This window comes from Bombina bombina, chromosome 1, assembly GCF_027579735.1.
Source record: "Bombina bombina isolate aBomBom1 chromosome 1, aBomBom1.pri, whole genome shotgun sequence".
Taxonomy (NCBI): domain Eukaryota; kingdom Metazoa; phylum Chordata; class Amphibia; order Anura; family Bombinatoridae; genus Bombina; species Bombina bombina.
Window position 1 is genome coordinate 1534420860 of NC_069499.1, and position 13987 is coordinate 1534434846.

General features: G+C 39.5%; 1 protein-coding gene across 1 annotated transcript in view; it reads left to right on the top strand.

The window, feature by feature from the left end:
- The window catches only part of LOC128666882 (myosin-16-like), a 357676-nt gene that overhangs the window by 264377 nt on the left and 79312 nt on the right, over positions 1–13987 (top strand). The gene's annotated exons all lie outside the window — the stretch shown is intronic.

The following is a 13987-nucleotide window of genomic DNA, read 5'->3' on the forward strand; positions in this document are numbered from 1 at the left end:
GCTAGTCTGTACAAACATGTCTGACATAGAGGAAACTCCTTGTTCATTATGTTTAAAAGCCATGGTGGAACCCCCTCTTAGAATGTGTACCAAATGTACTGATTTCACTTTAAGATATAAAGATCATATTCTGTCTTTAAAAAATGTTATCACCAGAGGAATCTGACGAGGGGGAAGTTATGCCGACTAACTCTCCCCACGTGTCAGATCCTTTGACTCCCGCTCAAGGGACTCACGCTCAAATGGCGCCAAGTACATCTAGGGCGCCCATAGCGATTACTTTACAAGACATGGCGGCAGTCATGGATAATACACTGTCAGCGGTATTAGCCAGACTACCTGAATTTAGAGGCAAGCGAGATAGCTCTGGGGTTAGACGAAATGCAGAGCATACTGACGCTTTAAGAACCATGTCTGATACTGCCTCACAATATGCAGAAGCTAAGGAAGGAGAGCTTCAGTCTGTGGGTGATGTTTCTGACTCAGGAAAGATGATGCAACCTGATTCTGATATTTCTACATTTAAATTTAAGCTTGAACACCTCCGCGTGTTTCTCAGGGAGGTTTTAGCTGCTCTGAATGACTGTGATACAATTGCAGTGCAAGAGAAATTGTGTAGACTGGATAAATACTATGCAGTGCCGGTGTGTACTGATGTTTTTCCAATACCTAAAAGGTTTACAGAAATTATTAATAAGGAATGGGATAGACCAGGTGTGACGTTCTCTTCCCCTCCTATTTTTAGAAAAATGTTTCCAATAGATGCCACCACACGGGACTTATGACAGACAGTTTCTAAGGTGGAGGGAGCAGTTTCTACTTTAGCAAAGTGTACTACTATCCCTGTCGAGGACAGTTGTGCTTTTTTAGATCCAATGGATAAAAAATTAGAAGGTTACTTTAAGAAAATGTTTATTCAATAAGGTTTTATCCTACAGCCCCTTGCATGCATTGTTCCTGTCACTGCTGCTGCGGCGTTCTGGTTTGAGTCTCTGGAAGAGGCTTTACAGGTAGCGACTCCATTGGATGACATACTTGGCAAGCTTAGAGCACTTAAGCTAGCCATTTCCTTTGTTTCTGATGCCATTGTTCATTTGACTAAACTAACGGCTAAGAATTCTGGTTTTGCTATACAGGCGCGCAGAGCGCTATGGCTTAAATCATGGTCAGCTGACGTGACTTCAAAATCTAAGCTGCTTAACATTCCCTTCAAGGGGCAGACCCTATTCGGGCCTGGTTTGAAGGAGATTATTGCTGATATCACTGGAGGAAAAGGCCATGCCCTTCCTCAGGACAGGTCCAAATCAAGGGCCAAACAGTCTAATTTTCGTGCCTTTCGAAACTTCAAGGCAAGTGCGGCATCAACTTCCTCTAATGCCAACAAGAGGGAACTTTTGCTCAGCCCAAGACGGTCTGGAGACCAAACCAGACCTGGGACAAAGGTAAGCAGGCCAAAAAGCCTGCTGCTGCCTCTAAGGCAGCATGAAGGAACGGCCCCCTATCCGGTAACGGATCTAGTAGGGGGCAGACTTTCGCTTTTCGCCCAGGCGTGGGCAAGAGATGGATCCCTGGGCGTTGGAAATTATATCCCAGGGATATCTTCTGGACTTCAAAGCTTCCCCCCCAAAAGGGAGATTTCACCTTTCACAATTATCTGCAAACCAGATAAAGAGAGAGGCATTCTTACACTGTGTACAAGACCTCCTAGTTATGGGAGTGATCCATCCAGTTACAAAGGAGGAACAGGGACAGGGTTTTTACTCAAATCTGTTTGTGGTTCCCAAAAAAGAGGGAACCTTCAGACCAATTTTGGATCTAAAGATCTTAAACAAATTCCTCAGAGTTCCATCATTCAAGATGGAAACTATTCGTACCATTCTACCTATGATCCAGGAGGGTCAATATATGACTACAGTGGATTTAAAGGATGCTTATCTTCACATTCCGATAATAAAGATCATCATCGGTTTCTCAGGTTTGCCTTTCTAGACAGGCATTACCAGTTTGTAGCTCTTCCCTTTGGATTAGCTACAGCCCCAAGAATCTTTACGAAGGTTCTAGGGTCGCTTCTAGCGGTCCTAAGGCCGCGGGGCATAGCAGTGGCCCCTTATTTAGACGACATCCTGATACAGGCGTCAAACTTCCAAATTGCCAAGTCTCATACGGACGTAGTACTGGCATTTCTGAGATCGCATGGGTGGAAAGTGAACGAGGAAAAGAGTTCTCTATCCCCACTCACAAGAGTTTCCTTCCTAGGGACTCTGATAGATTCTGTAGAAATGAAAATTTACCTGACGGAGTCCAGGTTATCAAAGCTTCTAAATTCCTTCCGTGTTCTTCATTCCATTCCGCGCCCTTCGGTGGCTCAGTGCATGGAAGTAATCGGCTTAATGGTAGCGGCAATGGACATAGTGTCATTTGCACGCCTACATCTCAGACCGCTGCAACTATGCATGCTCAGTCAGTGGAACGGGGATTACACAGATTTGTCCCCTCTACTAAATCTGGATCAAGAGACCAGGGATTCTCTTCTCTGGTGGCTATCTCGGGTCCATCTGTCCAAAGGTATGACCTTTCGCAGGCCAGATTGGACAATTGTAACAACAGATGCCAGCCTTCTAGGTTGGGGTGCAGTCTGGAACTCCCTGAAAACTCAGGGATCGTGGACTCAGGAGGAGACACTCCTTCCAATAAATATTCTGGAAGAGCGATATTCAATGCTCTTCAGGCTTTGCCTCAGTTAGCAACTCTGAGGTACATCAGATTTCAGTCGGACAACATCACGACTGTGGCTTACATCAACCATCAAGGGGGAACAAGAAGTTCCCTAGCTATGTTAGAAGTCTCAAAGATAATTCGCTGGGCAGAGACTCACTCTTGCCACCTATCAGCTATCCATATCCCAGGTGTAGAGAACTGGGAGGCGGATTTTTTAAGTCGTCAGACTTTTCATCCGGGAGAGTGGGAACTCCATCCGGAGGTGTTTGCACAATTGATTCATCGTTGGGGCAAACCAGAACTGGATCTCATGGCATCTCGCCAGAACGCCAAGCTTCCTTGTTACGGATCCAGGTCCAGGGATCCCAAGGTGACGCTAATAGATGCTCTAGCAGCGCCCTGGTCCTTCAACCTGGCTTATGTGTTTCCACCGTTTCCTCTACTCCCTCGACTGATTGCCAAGGTCAAGCAGGAGAGAGCATCGGTGACTTTGATAGCGCCTGCGTGGCCACGCAGGACCTGGTATGCAGATCTGGTGGACATGTCATCCTTTCCACCATGGACTCTGCCTCTGAGACAGGACCTTCTATTTTAGGGTCCTTTCAACCATCCAAATCTAATTTCTCTGAGACTGACTGCCTGGAGATTGAACGCTTGATTTTATCAAAGCGTGGCTTCTCCGAGTCACTCATTGATACCTTAATACAGGCACGAAAGCCTGTTACCAGGAAAATTTACCATAAAATATGGCGTAAATATCTTTATTGGTGTGAATCCAAGGGTTACTCATGGAGTAAAGTCAGGATTCCCAGGATATTATCCTTTCTCCAAGAAGGTTTGGAAAAAGGATTGTCAGCTATTTCCTTAAAGGGACAGATTTCTGCTCTGTCTATTCTTTGCACAAGCGTCTGGCAGATGTTCCAGACGTTCAGGCATTTTGTCAGGCTTTATTTAGAATCAAGCCTGTGTTTAAACCTGTTGCTCCACCATGGAGCTTAAATTTGGTTCTTAAGGTTCTTCAAGGAGTTCCGTTTGAACCTCTTCATTCCATAGATATCAAACTTTTATCTTGGAAAGTTCTTTTTTTGGTAGCTATTTCCTCGGCTCGCAGAGTCTCCGAGATATCTGCCTTACAATGTGATTCTCCTTATCTGATTTTCCATACGGATAAGGTAGTCCTACGTACCAAACCTGGGTTTTTACCTAAGGTGGTATCTAACAAGAATATCAATCAAGAGATTGTTGTTCCATCCTTGTGTCCTAATCCTTCTTCAAAGAAGGAAAGTCTATTACACAATCTGGACGTGGTTCGTGCTTTAAAGTTTTACTTACAAGCTACTAAAGATTTTCGACAAACATCTGCTTTGTTTGTTGTCTACTCTGGACAGAGGAGAGGTCAAAAGGCTTCGGCAACCTCTCTTTCTTTTTGGCTAAGAAGCATAATCTGCTTAGCCTATGAGACTGCTGGCCAGCAGCCTCCTAAAAGGATTACAGCTCATTCTACTAGAGCTGTGGCTTTCACATGGGCCTTTAAAAATGAGGCTTCTGTTGAACAGATTCGCAAGGCGGCGACTTGGTCTTCACTTCATACTTTTTCAAAATTCTACAAATTTGATACTTTTGCTTCTTCAGAGGCTATTTTTGGGAGAAAGGTTTTACAGGCAGTGGTACCTTCCGTTTAAGTACCTGCCTTGTCCCTCCCTTCATCCGTGTACTTTAGCTTTGGTATTGGTATACCACAAGTAATGGATGATCCGTGGACTGGATACACCTTACAAGGGAAAACACAATTTATGCTTACCTGATAAATTTATTTCTCTTGTGGTGTATCCAGTCCACGGCCCGCCCTGTCATTTTAAGGCAGGTAATTTTTTTCATTTAAACTACAGTCACCACTGCACCCTATGGTTTCTCCTTTCTCTGCGTGTTTTCGGTCGAATGACTGGATATGGCAGTTAGGGGAGGAGCTATATAACAGCTCTGCTGTGGGTGTCCTCTTGCAACTTCCTGTTGGGAATGAGAATATCCCACAAGTAATGGATGATCCGTGGACTGGATACACCACAAGAGAAATAAATTTATCAGGTAAGCATAAATTGTGTTTTTTATATAGTATATATGAAACCAACTACCCTGAAAATGTCAATACTGCTGTACTAGATATAGAAAATCTGTGTGTGAGGTACAACAATTTTCAGTGCAACAACCCTTTAAGGAATTTGATTTTAATTTGGCTGTGATTTGTGATGTGGAGATATTGGCAGTTAGCAGGTTAATCAGTAAGAGGTGCGTAAGTGGAGTCTTTCATTTAAAGGGGTATTCATTTGTTAGGTGTTAAAGGGACAAATATATGCAAAACAAAATTGCTCTAATGTGTTATACTCTTGCATTATTGAAATAATAATATACTTTATGTCTTTATCCCATGCAAAGGGATTCAGCCGGATCTCTCCAGTTCTTGTTAAAGTGTTCTTAAAATTTCCCAGGTTCTCAAGAACTGGTGGTTGAGTGAGGCCATCTTCCTTAAAGGGACAGTATAGTGTAAAATTGTTTTTCCCTTAAAGGGACACTCAAGTCTAAAATTAAATTCATGATGCAGATAGAGCATACAATTTTAAACAACTTTCCAATTTAATTACATTAGCGAACTGTGCACAGTATTTTTATATTTACGCTTTTTGAGTCACCAGCTCTCACTGAGCATGTGCCAGAATTCACAGAATATATACGTATATGCCTTTGTGATTGGCTGATGGATGTAACATAATGCAGTGGGAGTGGAAATAGACATAACTGAAATTTGTCATAAAAAATCTAATACTCATTCAAAAAATTCAAACCAAGCGCTATATTGTACTGTCTCTTTATCATGCATTTGTTGATTATGCAAATCTAATGTATTTACTGGCCTATTAATATGTTTCCATTTTCTTGTTATACCAGCAGCAGAGAATACAATGTATGAGAAATTGCTCCTTTAGGTTTATTTCAATTAAAGGGATACTATACCCAAATTTTTTTCTTTCATGATTCAGATAGAGCATGCAATTTTAAGCAACTTTCTAATTTACTTCTACTATCAATTTTTCTTTGTTCTCTTGCATTTTAGGTTCAGAACCCTGAATAGCGCTTGCTTATTGGTGGCTACATTTAGCAAACCAATAAGCAAGCATAACCCAGGTACTGAACCAAAAATGGTCTGGCTTGTAAACTACATTCCTGCTTTTTAAATAAAGATAGCAAGAGAACAAAGAAAAATTGATAATAGGAATAAATTAGAAAGTTTCTTATAATGGCATGCTCTATTTGAATCACAAAATAAACCATTGGGGTTCAGTGTCCCTTTAAAGAAAAATTTTGGGTTTAGTGTCCCTATAAGGCATTCTTGATATAGACAATGATTTTTAAGGAGTTAAACCAGTGAGGTTGAAAGTGTAAAGTTTCTAACATAAAAGCACACATTTCCTAACTTTTTGTATTATACGGAAGTTAGAGAAACTGTTGCTAAAATTTCTAAATCCCACCATTGGGTTAAACACATAGTTAAAGTTAGCTCCAGAGAACTAGCTTAACACATCTGGTGAGCCAATGACAAGAGGGAAAGGTGTGTAGCCACCATTCACCATCTAGCTCCCAGCAGTGCATTGCTGCCAAAGAAACCAAGAGGACAAAGTACATTTCATAACAGACATAAGAAGAGAAGCCTCTAAAATGACATGACATGCTCTATCTGTATCATGAAAGTTTAAAGGGACAATCTAGTCAAAAATAAACTTTCATGATTCATATAGGGCATGCAATTTAAAAAAAAAACTTTCCAATTTACCTTTATCATGAATTTTGCTTTGTTCTCTTGGTATTCTTAGTGGAAAGCTTAACCTAGGTAGCCCCCTATGCTAATTTCTAAGCCCTTGAAGGCCGCCTCTTATCTGAAAGCATTTTGACATATTTTTCACAACTAGAGGGCGTTAGTTCATGTGTGCCATATAAATAGCATTGTGCTCATGCATGTGGAGTTACCTAGGAATCAGCACTGATTGGCTAAAATGCAAGTCTGTCAAAAGAACTGAAATAGGGGGGGAAGTCTGCAGAGGCTTAGACACAAGGTAATCACAGAGGTAAAAAGTGTATTAATATAACTGTGTTGGTTATGCAAAACTAGGGAATAGGTAATAAAGGGTTTATCTATCTTTTTAAACAATACAAATTCTGGTGTAGACTGTCCCTTTAATTTTGAATTTTATATCCCTTTAACTCTGATGTTAACCCTCACATCGCTTACTATGAGTGCCAGAGATTTCTATTAACAGTAGTGTTTTGATGTTGATACGTATTCTTTTGTCACTGCATCTGATGTAAAAAATACAGAAATATTTTTAATGTCTGGCACAGGCTGTAACACATTTTAGGACTTGAGTTGATAAAAGACTGAAATACTTGTCTATCTAAAGGACACATTCTGTCAAGTCAGAAAAATAGTATAGATTTGATTTAAAGCATTTTCAGTACAGTATATGACTGACAGCTGGAACCTCAGAACCAGATACTCTTCTTGAATATGCACAATTACTTCCTGTAAGCTGTTTACCCCAGACAAACAAAGAATGTGAGAATGTTCTGCCTGGTATCATATGCAACATATCTAACACATTTTGACATTAACCAATAAAATGATTTAAAGGGACACTCAAGTCAAAATTAAACTTTTATTATTCATATAGAGCATGCAATTTTAAACAACTTTCCAATTTGCTTCCATTAAAAAAAGTGCACAGTATTTTTATATTTACACTTTTTGAGTCACCAGCTCCTACTGAGAATGTGCAAGAATTCACAAAATATGTGTATATGCATTTGTGATTGGCTGATGGCTGTCACATGGTATGTGTATGTATTTGTAATTAGCTGATGGTTGTCACATGGTACGTGTATGCATTTGTGATTGGCTGATGGCTGTCACATGGTACAGGGGGAGTGGAAATAGACATAACTTTTAAAATGATCAGAGAAAAGATCTACTATTCATTTTAAGTTCAGATTATGTAATCTACTGTGTTGACTGGTCCTTTAAAGGGACAGTAAACACTTTGAGATTGTAATATAAAATGCTTATGCTTACTTAAACAACATTTTTATGCTTACCTAAAGGGACAGTATACTGTAAAATTGTTGTCCCTTAATGTGTTTCCAATGACTTATACCAGCTTCAGAGTATAAAATGTATGAGAAGTTGCATTTTCAGTTTTTTTTTTGTGTATATCAAAAAGCCGGTTTTGTGCTTTAGAACCACAACCTATTGAAATGGGTTGAACTTGCAGATAAAATCAGATCTCATTATTTTATCACTTTGTGTACACACACACACTTCTTTTATATCTGTCTGTAAACCAAAGGCTAATACTTGGTAAGAACGATGGAAAATTAACATTTTATTACTTTATCTCTCCTACCTCCCACTGGGAGAGTATTTTTTGCTGCTGATTGTGTTTACACAGCATGTCAATAGCCTATTCTTAACGGGCAAGTCAACCTAAAAATTATTATTACTTATTTAGATTATATAAATAACTATTTTTACAGCCAACTGTAGCCCAATTTTTATCTAAATATACTTTGCAAGTAAAAACACTTACTAGATCTCCTCCGACCATTTTACAATGGCTGCCTGACACCTCCTTTCCCTGACGTCACCCAAAGTGAATTTCCAGCTTCCACTACAGGATCCATGTTGATCCTGCGCATTCCCCCGTTTCGCACATGCGCAATGCACTGTTTTGGCCTTGGGGCATTTGAAGTAAGGAACAAAAAAAAATCTCAGTAGCATAGCGGTTGCTATATATGGCGGACCATTGTTAAATCTGCGGTCCCACAGCAGTTGGAGTGTTATTGAAGTCATCAGACTTGGATAGAATCTAAATTCTCAGGTACATTCAATTATCTTGAATAACACTCAAACTGCTGTGGGATCGTTGAACAGAACGCACACTGGTCCGCCACATATAACAACCGCTATGCTACTGAGCTTTTTTGTTGGTGGCAACCTTTGTTAGCACCACAAATGGTTCATCAGCCCTCAGCTCCTCGGATCAGTTTATACAACTCCTCTCCTACAGCTTTCTATTTGAATGTATAGCAACTTGTTATACTTCCTATTGCTCCATAGCATTTTTTTGTAACATATTTCAGTAACTCATCCTCTCTATATTTTCTACAAATGATGCACGGCATGCACTTTTTTGTTTCCTGTAACCTTTTAGCTATACAGCTGTACAAGTTTGTGAGCAATTCTCTTTATGACAGCAAATACAAGTACTGCAGTACAGTACAGTACAAACTCACTCTTAGCAACCACCCCCACTTTTGCACTCTGTCATTCCTCACATTAATAACCTTCACTTCCCTGATCACTGTTAGCTTCACCCTCTCCCTTACATCATTTAGTGCCACAACGTAGAAAACAAAATTAGGACAATTTTAGTGCTGGCAATTGGGAATTCAAATTTGTTTTTGTACCAACTGAGTTTGGTGGATGAGGGATAAAACCAAATTCTTTATTTCATGATTCAGATAGAGCATGCAATGTTAAGCAACTTGCTAATTTACTCCTATTATCAATTTTGCTTTGTTCTCTTGCTATCTTTATTTAAAAAGCAGTTTTTGTGATGCATAGGAGCCAGCCCATATTTGGTTGAGAACCTGGGTTATGCTTGCTTATTGGTGAGCAAATGTCAGCCTACAATAAGCAAGCGCTATCCATGGTGCTGAACCTAAAATGGGCTGGCTGCTAAGATTTACATTCCTGCTTTTAAAATAAAGATAGTAAGAAAACAAAGAAAAAATGATAATAGGAGTAAATTAGAAAGTTGCTTAAAATTTCATGCTCTATTTGAATCATGAAATAAAAAATGTTGGGTTCAGTGTCCCTTTAAACAGCATTTTCTTTTTATTCTTGATTTCTTTTTGAAGATTGCTGTTTCTAACTTGTTTTGGTGATAACAGACAAATGGACCTCACAAAAAAAATATTCAAAAATAATTTCAGTCCCAGACTGCACGGATTAAAATAATACAACGGTAATGTCATTCATTTTTTTTTTGTTTGTTTTGGAAATGTTCTTGTTACACTTTAAAAGATCCATTTAATTGCAACTAAGTAATAATCGAATACAATTTGACTAATTTGGGGTATGGGACCCTTAATTAGTGTTGTGACCAGATTAAAGGGACAGTGAAATAAAAAAAGCTTTCAGGTGTTTTATATATATATATATATTTCGCAGAATTTAACAAATGTTATATGCGGCGGACCAGTGTGCGTTCTATTCAGCGGTTGGAGTGTTATTGAAGATAATTTAATGTACATGAGAATTTAGATTCTATCCAAGTCTGATGACTTCAATAACACTCCAACTGCTGTAGGATCACTGAATAGAATGCACACTGGTCCGCCGCATATAACAGCCGCTATCCTACTGAGCGTTTTTTTTTTTGTTCCTTACTTCAAATGCCCTCTTAACGAAAATGGTGCAGTGCACATGCGCGAAACATGTCATTTTCAATCTAGCCAAACCCCTGAAAATGTCCTAGTCATGCCCCCAAAGAACTCCTACAATAAAGCCTCCTCCAACAGAACCCATGGTCATCCCTGACTAAAAGCCCAATTATCTGATCTGGCGAGAAGTCTTGCCAGTCCTCCGAGGTCCTTAAAAGAATGACAAATTTTAGCTTGTGAACTGTCCATCTTGTATGGATGCGAAGGAGAGACGCTCACATTACAATATAATTCTCAAAAATAAAACTAAATGTTTCTCTCCATGCCAGTGAGTTTTTGATAATCAGGCCCTAAGGCACCAGCCTTCTAATGTTTTAATTTCTAGAATGTCGGCTAGCATAGAGAATAGCAACGTGTAGGTTTTTGAAGGTTCTTCAAGTATGTTACCAGAAAAGAATACCACATTTGCAACAAAAGGAGATGTTCACAAGACCTTTCCTTTACATGGAATTAATAGTAATAATTATTAAATTCATCTTTGTTACATTAGAATTTCTAATAATATAATCATTATTACTAATATACAGTATAGTTTACTAATTACTTTATTTATTGCTATTTATTTATATTTATTTGAGGCCACATGATTGTAACCGCAGCCACATAACATTGTTGCTGCATAGTTTTATCAGATGGCATTGAATTCATAGCTCATTTGTTTGCTGGTATTTGTTAGGTCTAATATAGCTATAATAACCATAGCAGCCAGTAAGTATTTATTGAAACCAGACTTAAGCACTAGTAAGTTAAAGTCCCTCTAACAGACACATCACTGCTGTAGTTCTAGCTTAGAAGTCTGACTTTACTTACTCTAATATGGAACAAGGAAATCAGAAGGTGTGTCTGTTCCCAGCATGCATTGCACAGTCACCACAGAAACTGACTAGCAACAAACTGTGCATAGTGCACTGCAACCCTAGAGTTGATTGTCAGCATGCACCCCATCCATGTCCGTCCTCTAAAACTAAGAAGTACACAAGTGTCTAACATTAGGATATAGGACTAGGTTCATCAACAGAAATAGTTGCTCTGCACAGTTACATAGCCCACAAGGAGAAATCCCTCAAAAGTTCTTTGGCTTGGTACAGCACAGGTGATCTGTGGTTTCAGGCAGGCTGGGCAGCCGGAGGAGAGTAAGGAATGTCCTGATTGGAGATGGTCAGCTCTTTACCCAGAGATTCATCTGGTAGCACACCAGGTGAATGTGAAGGTAAGACTGGGATATCAGAATAATTATGCCAGGCCCCTTGTCAAATGTCAGCTCTATCAACTTTGGCTTCATGTGCTCAGGGGATACAACTGTGGCCTGAGTTGGGAAATGTGATGTAGAATTAGCTGCCTCTAGTGAAGCTTAACCAGGTACTGATGAACTCCCAAGGGCTGCACAATTGTACTTTGGTGCCACTGGGTATCCAGGCCAATTATATTATCCAGACAGTGGCACCAGGCTTAAAACAATATGCTGTACCAGATGCCAACATATTCGCTTGGCATGCTTCAACTGTATGTCTTGTTGTATTAGATGATCTGGAAAAGCAAATCAAGTTTTGCTTGCAATTGATGGCTTATAATCAAAACATCTTGGGAGCAGCTAGTGTGGCTTTTTATGATACTGAAGAGAGAAAGTGTCAAAGGCCTCCTATATATTTGTGCCCATCGTAACACCCATTTGAAGATGATTTTAAATATTTGGACAAAATGTTTGGCTTAGCCTTTGGAAGAGGGTGGTATTGGGGCATGGTGAGGTGCCATGTAATAGGGATGGGTGAATGTTCTGCAATATTTGAAAAATGAAACAAATTTTAACACATTTGTTTGATCGTTCCAAATTTCGAATGTTTTTACAACATTCTAACATTCATTTCATGTAATAGTAATTTCGTAAAGTAACATTCGAAAACCGAAAATAACATTAGTTTATCGAATTTTAATAGATTTTCATTCTTATCAATATTCGATTATCCAAAACGAATGTCCACAGGACAATTAGTTCTACCAAACGAATTACACTTATTAACACATTCACCCATCCCTACCGTATACCATTGTCAGACATAATTTGCATAACATGAGAATCACTTCAGGCCAATTGTAGTGGGCATCAACCACTATAAGTTTGGCCATGGAGAGGTCCCGCAAAATTAACAAGCAGAGACCAATAGTGTGTTATCAAAGTCCAGAGTTTTAGTTGGTAGAAAAAGTGAAATAGTTTGGAGTCTAGTCTACGAGGCCTATGTATCAAAGGTCTTGCGGACCTGATCCGGCAGTGCGGATCAGGTCCGCAAGACCTCGCTGAATGTGGAGAGCAATACACTCTCCGTATTCAGCATTGCACCAGCAGCTCACAAGAGCTGCTGGTACAACGCTGCCCCCTGCAGACTCACGGCCAATGGGCCACCAGCAGGGAGGTGTCAATCAACCCGATCGTACTCGATTGGGTTGAATTGTGGCGATTCCTGTTTACCTTCTCAGCAGGTGGACAGGGTTATGGAGCAGCAGTCTTTAGACCGCTGCTTCATAACTGCTGTTTCTGGCGAGTCTGAAGACTCGCCAGAAACACGGGCCCTCAAGCTCCATACGGAGCTTGATAAATGGGCCTCCAAATGTAAGTAAAAACACAAATTTATTTCAATCCATGGAGTTAAAAACAGGAGATACAACAGGAAGACTGGACTTACGAGTTTCAGCATAGAGCCATAATCATAGACCTGGCAATGCAGTGTGTCCACCCTCTTTAAAAAGGCAGCTGCTAAGCAGCTATTGGTCCAACAATTAGTATCAATTAAATATTTTAAAGTGAAACTTCCCCTTTGAAACTGGCCATCTAAATGTGACAACAATAATTACAGGCTGGAAGGACAAAAATACAGAAAAAAAAAAAATAATAGTATAGAAGAAAAAGGAGGACAAAGGCTATTTACATACTAAGAATAAGAAACATGCCTTAAAGGTATAGTGAAAAATCCTATTGGCGGAATAGGAAATAGCATGCGCCAATTGTTAATAATATGTAATAGTGATATAATTCATATAGTGGTATAATTTATAATTTATAGTGGAACTGGAAAAAGAAAGGAGCAGATAAGTATTTGGTGATAAGTTAAATCAGATCAGGACCAATCAAATACATTGGCAGGCTTTTTAAACATGTTTAATGACCACATGTGTAATACATTTTATCTGATGAAACGGCCAGGAGCTTGCGGCCGAGAAACGCTTCCTAAGCTCATTTAATAAAGTGTTTTTAACTTTATGCATCTTAGCACTATTGCTTTTGATTTCGCCTGCCAATACAATATTGCCTGCTGCTCATTTATTCAGCACAACATCTGAACATTCTGCCCTCGTCCAAAGAGGAGAGTTTGCAGCGGCCCACTCAGGAAAGCTGAACCGCCTTTTGGCTCCAGCGTACTAACTGCTGTTTTAAATGTCAGCCTGCCTGTTTGCACCTCTTTCAACAAAGGTGCCAATCTCCTTGTGAGTATATTACCTTCTGTTATCTTTTCAGTGTTATCCTTCACTGTTGGAACTTATTTGCACTATGAGGCGCTGTCTTTTCCTTTACCATGCCTTAAAGGTACAAGAGGTATAAGTGCATTGAATCTATATGCAACTCCTGTTATAAATGTGATGACTAACACAGTGTTACTTTCTTAGGAAATTATTTTTTGAACATGTCATTATTAGCACCAAACATAGCTAACGTATGTAAATTTGT